The following is an 11905-nucleotide window of genomic DNA, read 5'->3' on the forward strand; positions in this document are numbered from 1 at the left end:
AGAAGAATGAACAGACAGAACATAAGAGATTCTTATTAGGGCAGTGAAACTACTGTGGATGGTATTATGATGGTAATATATGTGATTACTTAGTGGTACAACCCTGTGAAAGTTATAATACCAATAGCAAACTTTAATGTAAACTATTTGTGATGATGATGTATCAGTGTAAATTCATTAATTACAAAAAAGCTTCGTACTCTGGTGGGAACATTGATAATAGGAGAGACTATGTTTGGTTAAGGCCAGGAGACTCAATAGAAATCTCTATACCTCCCTGTCTGTTTTACTGTGAACCTATAACTACTCTACTAAAATAAAGTCTACTAAAAAAAATTAAATTATAATGATTGGGAAAAAAACATGATGCTATATATTATATAATCTTGGAAATAAATTCTGGGACCATAAAAGAAGAGAATGATAATTTGACTAAGCCAAAATTAAAATTTTCAGCATAGGAAAAATAAACTACAATAAATTAAGCCACAGAAAATATTTTAAAAACAGATAAAAAAATGAACATTTTATTAATATACAAAGAACTATTAGAAATCAATAATAAGGACCAACAGTGAAAAGATAACTAGCAAAGAACAATGAATTTATTGTGTTTATGTAAGAAAGGGCATATAAAATATATGCTTTTGTGTATGCAGATATTATACATGAATGCACTTGTATGGCAGAACATTTATGAAATGATACATTAAAAAGTATATGAAGTTAAGTGTGGGAAAAGGAAGCAAGATAGTTTTACTTTTCCATGTCATTTATTTATTATTTTGAAAACCCTGAACATGCCTTGCTTTCATAATATAACAAAACATAATTCAGAAGAGTGCCACAGTTGCTAAGTTGAAAGAATACAAATTCCTTTCTGTTTCCGGTCTCTTTCACTGGGTTCTGTCTTATGCCCAGTTAGTATTACATATTGAATTGTATCAGGGACTTAAAATATTTAAAGATGGGAAGGACTGGGCCCTCCATGGTGGCTCAGCAAGTTAAAGCACAGCACTAAGAAGCTAAAGCCACTTCAGCATGAGTTCGATCTCCTTCGATCTCCGTCCTGGAGGTGACCCACATGGTGCAGCAGACCTCTCTTGTCCCGCCCACTGCTCTCCTCAGCAGTGTACTTCATCAGTAGGCCTGTTCTGCTCCCCACTCTGTCTCTGGTGAATCCTTTCACCATCTCTGCACCTCTGACCTTACCCCAGCTCTGTATGTATAAATTAGTAAATCTTTAAAAAAAGATGGGAGGGACTTACTAATATTGAGCAATATAAAACACAGTAAAATTTAGAATAAGGTAAGTTATATAAAGGTGGAGCAACTTTACTTGCAAATTTTTTCTTATCATTTTGAAATACACAAAGGAAAAAAAAGTAATTAAGATCATTTTGCTTCTTTTGCAGAAAGACAAATACCACTACTCCAGTAATTTGATCCATAATTTAGAAAATCAAATTCTACTCCCTAACTACATAATCAGCTGTTCATTTAACCACATGTTTTGTTTTTCCCTAAAGTTTCAAACTTCATTTGGAAAATGAGATAAAAATACAAACCCAAGTCTTAACTCCTTCGGTTTATTCAGCAATTCTAAGTAATAAAGAATGTATTTCCATTTTCTAACAATGCAAATGCTTTATTTTTGGCCTCTGTTTATCTTTTATATCAGACACTTAGCATGAAAGGTGTGTAAGTGAGTTCACTTCAGCACTACCTTAACTTTCATTAGCTTCCTTTTGGATACTGCCTATACACATAAGAGTAGTTTACGATCTCTTTCATAAAAAAATAAATTCCTTCATTGACTTCCTAAATATTTATTGAATAACTACTACACAAAAGAATAATCTGAGACAACCAACCTGTTCTTATAGACTCCACAATAGGGCTTTGTTTTACCTCCCTTCTCTTTTAAGGACAAAGAAAATACATATAAGTCATCTGAAATGCTAAAATGTGAATGCATATCCCCTGTAAGACTTATTATATGATAAATATGTGACAATTTTGTCCACTTATATAGGAAATGACATAGAAGAGCTGATAAAAATGTATTGATGACCCTTGTGCCATGTGACAAGATACATATTAGAAAAACCTCACTGAGGTAAACTGAATTAATATAAAATATATATTTTGGCTATGTTCATCTTAAAAGGTCAACATTTTTAATATCTTTACTTTTCTTATTCATGAAAATAAGTAGTATCCTTGGTTTAAAATGCCCCTAAATAGATAACTGGATTAAGAAGATGTGGTACATATACAGGATGGAATATTATTCAGGAATCAAAAAAGAGAAACTCATGCCTTTTACAGCTTCATGGATGAAGCTGAAAGGGATCATCATACTTAGTAAAATAAGCCAGAAAGAAAAAGAAAAATACTGGATGGTTTTACTCAAAGCAGGAGTGTAAGGCATCGGGGTGGCGGGGCGGGGGTGAGGGAAGCAATTGCAACAAAGTAAAAATGAAAACCAGTAGACAACTATAAATGAGGTTTCTCAAGCTGCTTAACATGGAGCTTCCCTACGACCCAGCAATACCATTCCTAGGTATCTACCCAAAAGACACAAAAATACTGATTCAAAAAGATACCTGCACCCCCATGTTTATTGCTGCTTGGAAAGACATGGAAAGGCAATTGGAAAGACATGGAAGCCCAAATGCCCTAAAGTAGATGACTGGAGTAAAAAGATGTGGTACATATATACAATGGCAACCAAAAAAAAAAAAAGAAACACATGTCTTTTGCAGCATCTTGGATGGAGCTGGAAAAGATCATGCTTAGTGAGATAAGCCAGAAAGAGAAAGAAAAATACCAGATGGTTTCGCTCATAGCAGGAATATAATGGACCAGGTGAGAAAATAACAAGAATAATGAACAGCCATATACCTGAGACATTTTGTGGGGGTGGAGTGGGGAATGGGATCAAAAACGGGGGTGGGGGGAGGGAAGTGCACGGGACTATGGTGATGGCACACAGGTGACTCGGTGACGGGAAACCCACAGGGATTACAATTGAGATGAAAAAAAAAAAGTACAAAATGATGTAAAAATAAACTATTATATTATAAAAAATAGTATAGGTTTCTCAAAATATTAAGCTATCATATGAATCAGCAATTCTATTCCTAGATATCACCCCAAAGAGTACAAAAAACACTACTTAAAAGGGATATAAACCTATATTTACTGAAGCACTATTTTCAGTTGCAAAGCTATAGAAACAATAAATGGCAAACGATAGGATTAAGATGTGGCACATAAATACAATAGGATTCTGTTGAATTATGCAGTAAAAATGAAATCTTGCGATTTGCAACAACATGGATGGAATTGGAAGGATAATGCTAAGCAAAGTAAGTCCAAGGAAGAAGACAACAGCAAGTGGTTTGACTCATATTGGGAGAAGAGAGAAAAGAAAGGAAAGTCAAAAACTAGTCCAAAAGAAACCTACAAGTCTGACTGCATAGTGGAAGCTACCAGAAGAGGAGGGTGCAGTATGCAAAACAAAGCGGGAAGAGGTCCAAGACATTCTAAAGTGGAACTGTGTTACTTCCAAAATATAGTTTCAAATCCTAATGCACAACACCTATGACTCTGACCTTATTTGGAAATACAGTCTGCAGAGAGAATAAAATTACATCTGTAACTTTATTAATGACTGTGGGCTAATGCCTGTATTTTTAAGAAGCAGAGAGATAGACACAAGGGGAGAAAACCATGTGATGAGTAAGTCAGAAACTGAATTTATAAGTCTATACACCAAAATGCTGAGACCTTTACACAACACCAGAACTGAGGAAAGGAATGGGCTGGATTATCTAGTAGGGCCCACAAAGTTGGTCTTCAGGACAAGATATCAGACTTCTAACCTACAGAACTGAGAAAGAATAAATTCCTGTAAAGTTAAATCATCCAGTTGTGGTAATCTGTAACAGCAGACCTAGATAACTAAGCTAGTAAAAAAATTTCTTGTTTCCTTTTATTTTCCTAGTGGAAACATCAAATTAGCTTCTCAGATTAAATAAACATCTGATCAATAGATACACAAAAGATATTTACTCCCCAAAATAATAGCATTCAAACTGCTCTGCACATAAATATTTCTCCACATGATGCTAATTGATATATTCATAGTTAACATTTCAAAATAGGTAGTAAGTCTATGAACATCCAAGTAAAAGCTATTGCAAAATTTGGAATGTATATAGTTTTCATGAAGTTCAAAGGATAACAATGATTTTCAAAACAACAATGTTTTTTAACTGGTTCCTGTATAAACTGCATTTTCACATTTTTAATGACGAATTATATACTTTTTGGGAAACTTCAATATGAAAAAAGTTTAGTCGTAGTAGAATAGACATAATGATGCAAGAGAAATTTAGTATAGTTATAATGAAAAAATTATTTCAACTACTGCAAAAATAGAGCTGATTATGAAGAAACTAGTTTTCAATCATTTTGTAAAAAACAGATTTACTACAAATCTACTTATGGACTTTATGCTAGACAAGTGCTAATATGTAAGTTTTACATATCTATATGGTTTAATGCATAGTTAAATTATTATTAGCATCCAAATTTTAAAGATGTAAAAATTGAGGATCAAAGATAACAAAAATTTGCAAGTCTGAGAAAAAAAAGTCATAGAAGTAGTCTTGCTTGAAAAACTGCATGAAATAACAAAAAGAGAACTTTCTACTCCAGAGAGCAGTTATACTAGATTGGTTTGCTGAAGGAGGCAATGGAATCCATTTCTTTGCAGAAGAATCTATTTCTTTACAAAAGAAGCAATACATAGTCAGCAGTTCAGAAAGGTTTAGGTGTGTCTCTTCCAGAAGCAGCCAGTGGATAACCACTTTATGTTTCAATAAAGCCCAATGACTGCATAATAATGCTATTCTTGTATCTGTAAGGCAAGGGCAAAACAGCTGCTTATTCTTTTCTTTGGTGATCAGGATTTGCTGTCCAAAAGTTGCAGAATAATTTGAATGTAATTAGATGAAATTTTCCCCAACAGAAAAGCAAGAATTAATTTTGACTAGTTACTGAACAAAAACTCAGAAGCTCTATATTGGGCTTTTTAAACATTTATGGCCTCCTTTACTTAGAAAGCATTCATCTACATAGAACTTAAAAAGCAGACATCTTTGCTGGATGACCTTAGGCCTATGAGCTGAATTCACAAAACACCAAATCAAAAATTCTGAGCAAATCTACAGTTTCTTTGTTCATAAAATCCTTTGAAAATTTTTTTTAACCATTCTACTTTTATTTTTAGGAGTTCATTTTTATCTATTTCATACACATTTACTTAAGTCTTTGTTTTTCATGAAACTAAAAGAACATCCCTATAATTTTTTCTTTTAAAATACCAGCAATTTCTTCCCAAGTAAACTTTCCCTTTAAAGAGTACTGTATACCATTTCAATTTGAAGATCTTTGCCCAACTCTTCTGCCAGGGGCAGTAAAGCTGCTATGAAAGCAACTGAAAGTTCCATGAAATATTCTGATACAGGATTCAATAAAGTGAAGGATGAAAGGGCATGGTATTTTAAGATTTTTGAGCACTTCAGAACAGTGGATAAGAATAAGCGAGAAAAAAATGTTAAGATCAAAAAAAACTATACATGATATAGATGATTTGAAAATAAACAAAATAATTCTAAATTCTGAAGCCACTTATTAGTTGTAGTTTTATGATATGGTGCCCAAAATAGATACAAAGGGCACTGTTCTCAAGAATAGGTACTTAATTGTTATTATTAAAAATTTTAATCTATAATTAGGGATAAAATGTAGCCCTACATTTTAAGAGTCAAATTCTTAAAAAAAAAAAAAAGATGAAAAACAGCTAATTGTAATTTTTGACATACAACTGTGCTCAGGGAAAAGGAAATAAAAGGAAGAAATAGTGTAGTTAAGCTTCTATAAAATTTGCTATATTAAAACATTTTACTTTTGTATTAATATGTAAGATAATTCTATTTGCTTCTACATGCCTAATAACAGGAAACTCATAGCAGAAGTATTTCATTGCTTGCCTCCAGAATATTGTTGACATCCTCTGTGGCCATCTGCCAAGGCAGTCATTCCTTTGTGTTTGATGGATTTAGAGATGTAATAGGGTTCTATAAAGTGATGAAGGAAAATATTCTGTGCTCTTGGCTTCTGGTATTTGTTTCCTTGGTCCTGTTAAAAAGGAAAGAAGGGTGAATTTACCAATTTTAAGCATTTAGCCAGTTATTCTATACTTTCTTTAGATTCACACGACATTGATATTTGCATGAAGTATTAAGAATAAATGAATCTTAGTCTCATGCACAGTACTTGCTAAATATATGAGCAGTAAAAAAAAAAATCCCTGTATTATACACTATAGGAAGCTGAAATTGAGATATTAATGTAACTTGAGCAACATTATAGACAATTAAAGAAAGATTTAGCTCATAAGAAACCTAAGTCCAGTACTCTTTCTTCTAGTTGTCTTTCAGCTGGGATACGAGAAGCCTCTTTGGAAGATGGAGGGAAGTTTGGAAGAGCTATAACCAAGCTAATAATATCTCAGCCCTAATGTTTAGAAATAAATCTAGAACAAGAAACAACAAACATGATACTTTAATAATATTTAGACTACGAATTCATAGCACAAATTTGATCAATGGATATCTACAAGACATTATTTTTAGTAAAGTATGATTAAGATGCTGCTTTATTAAAAATAACCAGTCACCGTTAAATTTCTGAATATCCCACAGAGCCATTATTGGTTATTCTTCCCAGTCCATATTACTGTAGCAATCTATTATTTACAGAACAACAGAGTGAAATTCTTAAAAAGAAAGCTGGATTTTAGATATTCCTTTGGTTAAGGCCCTACAATAATTTCACTTTTAACTTTTATGATAAAATCCAAAGACTTTCTCTTGCCCTAGATAATTGGGTCCTCTGTTTAACTCTGATAGCTTATCCACTCCTCCCTGGTTTGGTATTCTGCAGCCATCGTAGACTTCTTGTTCTTCAAGTATGATAAACATTGGTTTAGGTCTCTCACATTGGCTTTCCCTCATACTGGAACATGTATGTTACCAAAGAGTGAAACTTTTATTACCTTGAGAGTCCCATTGCATGTTTCAAGACTCCTCTCTGTGAGGCATTTACTCACTATACTCTAAACTTCCCCAACCTCCAACCTCATCCTCCTCCTGGTTGGCCTTCATTCTCTGTTTATTTCCACTCATAACATTTATAACTTCTAGATATTACACAGCCCAAATGTAATCCCTGTAGGGGCCAGATGTGTATTATTTTATTTTTTAATGGCAATACAGTATTATGTAACATGTCCCAACCCCCATCTGAAAGGTCTGGAACAACATTCTGAAATCAAATATTTTAATAGCTGTACAGTAAAGCATATGCTCTAAGTGGAATTTTAAAAGGCAATAAGTAGCTTCATGTCAATTTTATTACCACATGAGTTAAGATTAGGTCATATTTTAGCTCTATATGAGTTGCAAAAACTTTCAACTTCAGACCTTTCTGATTTTGGAAATGCTGATAAGGATTTGTTAAATATACTGGATAATAAGTTGTTATTGTCTATTTCCTAACTACAATATAAACTCACAAAAAAGAGGTCTATTATTGCTATTTTTGCCGCTGTATGTCTAGTTCTCAACAAGTAATAAGGGATTCAGTAAATATTAATAAAATAGATAAATATTAGTAAAAAAAATAGTTTTTGTTTTTATAGGAAGTCCTGTACTAATTCTTTTCAACTGAAGGAAGAGTTGCAAAAATTATTTCAAAAGTTACTTAAAATTACTTCTCCTTATAAGACCCACAAAAAAGAAAAAAATATAATAAACTGAATATAGGTAAAGGTACAGGAAAAAAAAGCAGTACCAAAAGAATGCTTAAAGGAGTGTTAAAACACAGTGCCAACAAGTTGGGAGAAGTGTGGTGGTAGGTCACTGTCTATGTATTTTACCAGTGTACTCATTGCCAGGCACTACTCAGACTCAGATTCCAACAAAAACAAGGTTTATTTAACAAACAGGAGATTGGGAAAATGAGTTACTAAGGCCACAACTGGCTGGCTGTCTAATCCCAGAGAGTATTTTCAGTGTCTAGATATCCCAAACAAATACTGCTCTAGCAAGATGGTGCTGTCCTATTAATAAGGGCCTGGAGATGGTGGTCAGCAGTGTATCAGGGTCCAGCAGCTGAAAGTACTCACATGTGGGGTTGCATAGGTAACAACAAATAGTCTAAAGGCAGGGCTGGATAGTCACCTGATACCAGTCTGGATAGTGATGGACTCAATGGCTCCAAGCAAAAGTGCGATAGAATCAGAGGTGGTGGAAAGCTCTCCAAGGTGGCAGGACAGAATGCAGGTCATTGATGAGTAATGCCCATTAGCACTGGTCATAAGGAGGTGGTATCAGAGATAGCACTGCTACAGTTTTTTATAAACTATTGGTGTGAACCAACCAATAACCAACAATACGGGAGTCTTTGAGACACTGAGCTGACAGTGCTCCTTGCAGGCAAAGTGAGAGGCAGGGCTGGAGGCAGATTTAGCATTCAGGTCTCTGTGAAGGTCTACAAAGGTCTGCTGAATCCTGTGGAGGTCACATGCTGAGTGAATGCTTCTTTCTTTGGAGGCTATCTTCTCAGTACTTCTCTCTTCAGAGGTTGGCTGCTGAGTGCTTCTGTCTTTGGAGTCTGGTTGCTGAGTGAATCCAGTTGGTTCTTGCTCTGCCTTAATCCTCTTCAGGATCCCCCACAAAGCAAGCCAGAGTGAATTGATTTTCAACCCTAAGCATCTGATTGGTTCTGTTTAGCACTAATCTGCTTGCTTTCATTTCAATTTGCATAATTAACTCAAGGTTTGAATGACCGCTGAAGAAATCAGTTGACTGATACATTTATGATCCTGGAGCAAGGTACAAAAGGGAAAAACCTGGCCCCTGCCTAGACCAGCCTCCATTCAGGAGAGGGCAGGCTTGGGGACCAAAGGGCTCTGAAGAACTATGGCTGGAGCCAGTCTCAGTGAGTTCAAAGTTACAATGCATCTGGGACCCTTTAGTGAAGCTAGGTTTGACAATTTGAAAGTTCCTATAACAGTGATGGAACAGGGTATGGGTCACAGTGACTGCAGGACAGGCCACTGCTGGCATCTGGTTCAGAAATACCACCAGGGGGCTATGTGACACAGTGGACTGAATCCTCAACTAGAATTTTAGAGATCAAGGCATGATTCATTGAATTCCTAGTTTTCATTTAATTTCTAATTTATATTTTGTTTATCAGTCTATCCTCTGTCGATCCCTTTATCTTTAATCAAGTATCTCACCATTTTGCTTAAGTCAATATCTGTTAAATGAGAGGGTAGAACTTCTTGACCTTTAGTAGTTCTATGGTTTTAGCAGTTAGGCAGTAACCACTTTGACTACTCCAGAAGTTAACTGACAGTCTACGAAAGACATATAAAGACATATACCTTCAATTAATTTTTAATTAAATTCAAGCATGTCTAACTCCAATGAAGTGATACATTTGCCAAATATGGAATTTATGTTACAGATATATAAACTGAACTTCTGAATTTCTGCATAAAAGTGCACCTAATAATACCAATTATTTAGCATTTATATACCAGACATTATTTTAAATTCTTTACATATATTAAACTTACAAGTTACAAATTCTTGAAATATATTTTAGCAGTTGGGCTTCTCCCTTTTTATTCTTCTGTTCATCCTGAGAAAAAGCGTTTTAGGTAGCAGCATATCCAGGAAAGATGAAAGATGTGGCATAGACACAGAGCCACCCTCTAATTGAAATCACTCCAGCTGACTCACCCTCGATAAGACTTGCTCTAGCTTACCAGAAGATTCCTGAACCAGAAGATTCCTGGTATGTGAAGGACATTCTGTGGTGGTTTGAACTACAGCAGAAGCTTAACAATAAACTTCCTTATTATAGACAATCAAGATAAGGGCTAAAGATTTAACTAATTTGTACAATCCTTTATAGTTAGGAAATAAAGTGGTACATATCAGGCTCAAGGGCTTACAGTTTTAGCCCCTCTGCTAGAATACCTCTGTATTACAGTGGCTATTATTGCATGTTATGAAACCATTTATTAGTATGGTTATGATCACCTAGTACGTATTAAATTCATAGTTACAAGTTTCTAATTAATTGTTAGTGGACAAAAATGACTTTCAACTTTAAAATGTTTCATCTCAAGACATAAATACCAAATACATGTATTCTTTTCTGGAGTCAGATTAATAAAACTATACATTTTTTGAGGTAGTTTTCCAGCTCCGCTGATACCAAACAGTTCTTGTCAGTGCTACTAATTCTACAAAATGAGTCTACCCTCTACCTTGGCTGACTTAGTGAATGATGCTGTATCATCCAGGTATCTATTTATGTATTTTGAAGTTTGGACACATGACTGTAGCTGACCCCATTAATAGCTCTACTCTGGAGAAAGCTAAAATAAGCTATTCTTATTTCCTTTCCGTCTCATCCCTTTTTTTTTTTTTTAAAGATTTATTTATGCATACAAGATCTGGGGTGTGGGCCAAGGGTGCTGGGCTTGGTGAGAGGATTCACTAGAGACAGTGGGGGAGCAGAACAGGCAGATCGACGAAGTACACTGCTGAGGGGAGCAGTGGACTAGATAGGAGAGGTCTGCCACACCATGTTGTATCACCTCCGGGGCTGGGGATCGAACTCATTATGAAGTGGCTTTAGCTTCTTAGTGCTGTGCTTTAACCCGCTGTGCCACCAGGGAAGGCCCACTACCTGTTATTTTTATTAAATACTTTGATATCCTTCCATAAGTTCTTTTTGAATAAGTTGTTCTTATTGTAACAAAAAGATATGAAATCTAAATAGCTTTAAAATCCATTATTCTTTTTGTAACAATTCTATAACACAGAGGAAAGAATTATTTAAATCAGATAATGTTGGTTTACATTGCTGTTGGTAATTTGGAAAAACAGAATCACTCCTTCAGGTGTAGTTATCACAGCACTCTTGCTACCAAAGCACCCACAGCCCTCCACCACAGCCCACTATGCTCCCTCCCCACTTTATTCCCATCTCTTGTCTTCCCCCTGCACATGCCTCAGTTCTGTTATAGTTTTCAAGGATTATTTTATGTTTGTCTTATCTGACCCTTTGTTTGGTTTCTCTATATTTCACATGTAAGTGACACCATCTGAAATTTCTTTCCCCTCATTTCACTTAGCATAATCTCTTCCAGCTCAATCCACATTGGGCAAATGGCATGAGTTCAGCTTTTGATCAGTAATATTCCACTGTATGTGTGTGTGTATATATATGTATATATCATATATGTATGTGTATATGTATATATCAGATATATATGCATGTATATATCAAATGTTCTTACCTATTTATCTGTTTTTAAACACATAGGTTGTTCCTATAACTTGGTTGTTTGAAATAGTGCTGCAATAAACATGGGAGTTCAAATTTCCTTTCAAATTAGTTTTGCTATTCTTCAGGTAGAAAGCTAAGAGTCTGATTTCTGAGTCACATGGCAGATCCATTTTTATTCTTTGGGAAACTTCTCTATATTTTTATAGGGGCTATACTGGTCTACATTCTAACAAAAATGTAGTAGGGTTCCACTTTGGCCATATCCTCACCAGCATTTGTTGCTTATGGTTTTTTCAATATGGGCCTTTCTCAAAAGAGTGAGGTGGTGGGTATCTCAATGGGATTTTAATTTTTATTTCTTTTACTTTAAGTGAATGAACATTTTTTTCCTGTGCTTGTTGGCTATCTGTATACTTTCTTTGGAGAAGTGCCTATTTAGTGTTTTTTTTTTTTT

At 34.8% G+C, this 11905-nt stretch overlaps 1 long non-coding RNA gene across 1 annotated transcript in view; it reads right to left on the reverse strand.

Annotated features, from left to right (window-relative positions):
• Nucleotides 1-6080: 6080 nt before the first annotated feature.
• The window catches only part of LOC105853887, a 138623-nt gene continuing 132798 nt past the window's right edge, over nucleotides 6081-11905 (reverse strand). The window contains exon 3 of the long non-coding RNA XR_001145636.1: nucleotides 6081-6213. This is a non-coding gene — a long non-coding RNA (uncharacterized LOC105853887). The remainder of the gene's footprint in view (nucleotides 6214-11905) is intronic.

This window comes from Condylura cristata, unplaced genomic scaffold (assembly GCF_000260355.1).
Source record: "Condylura cristata isolate star-nosed mole 26May11 unplaced genomic scaffold, ConCri1.0 scaffold00002, whole genome shotgun sequence".
NCBI lineage: Eukaryota > Metazoa > Chordata > Mammalia > Eulipotyphla > Talpidae > Condylura > Condylura cristata.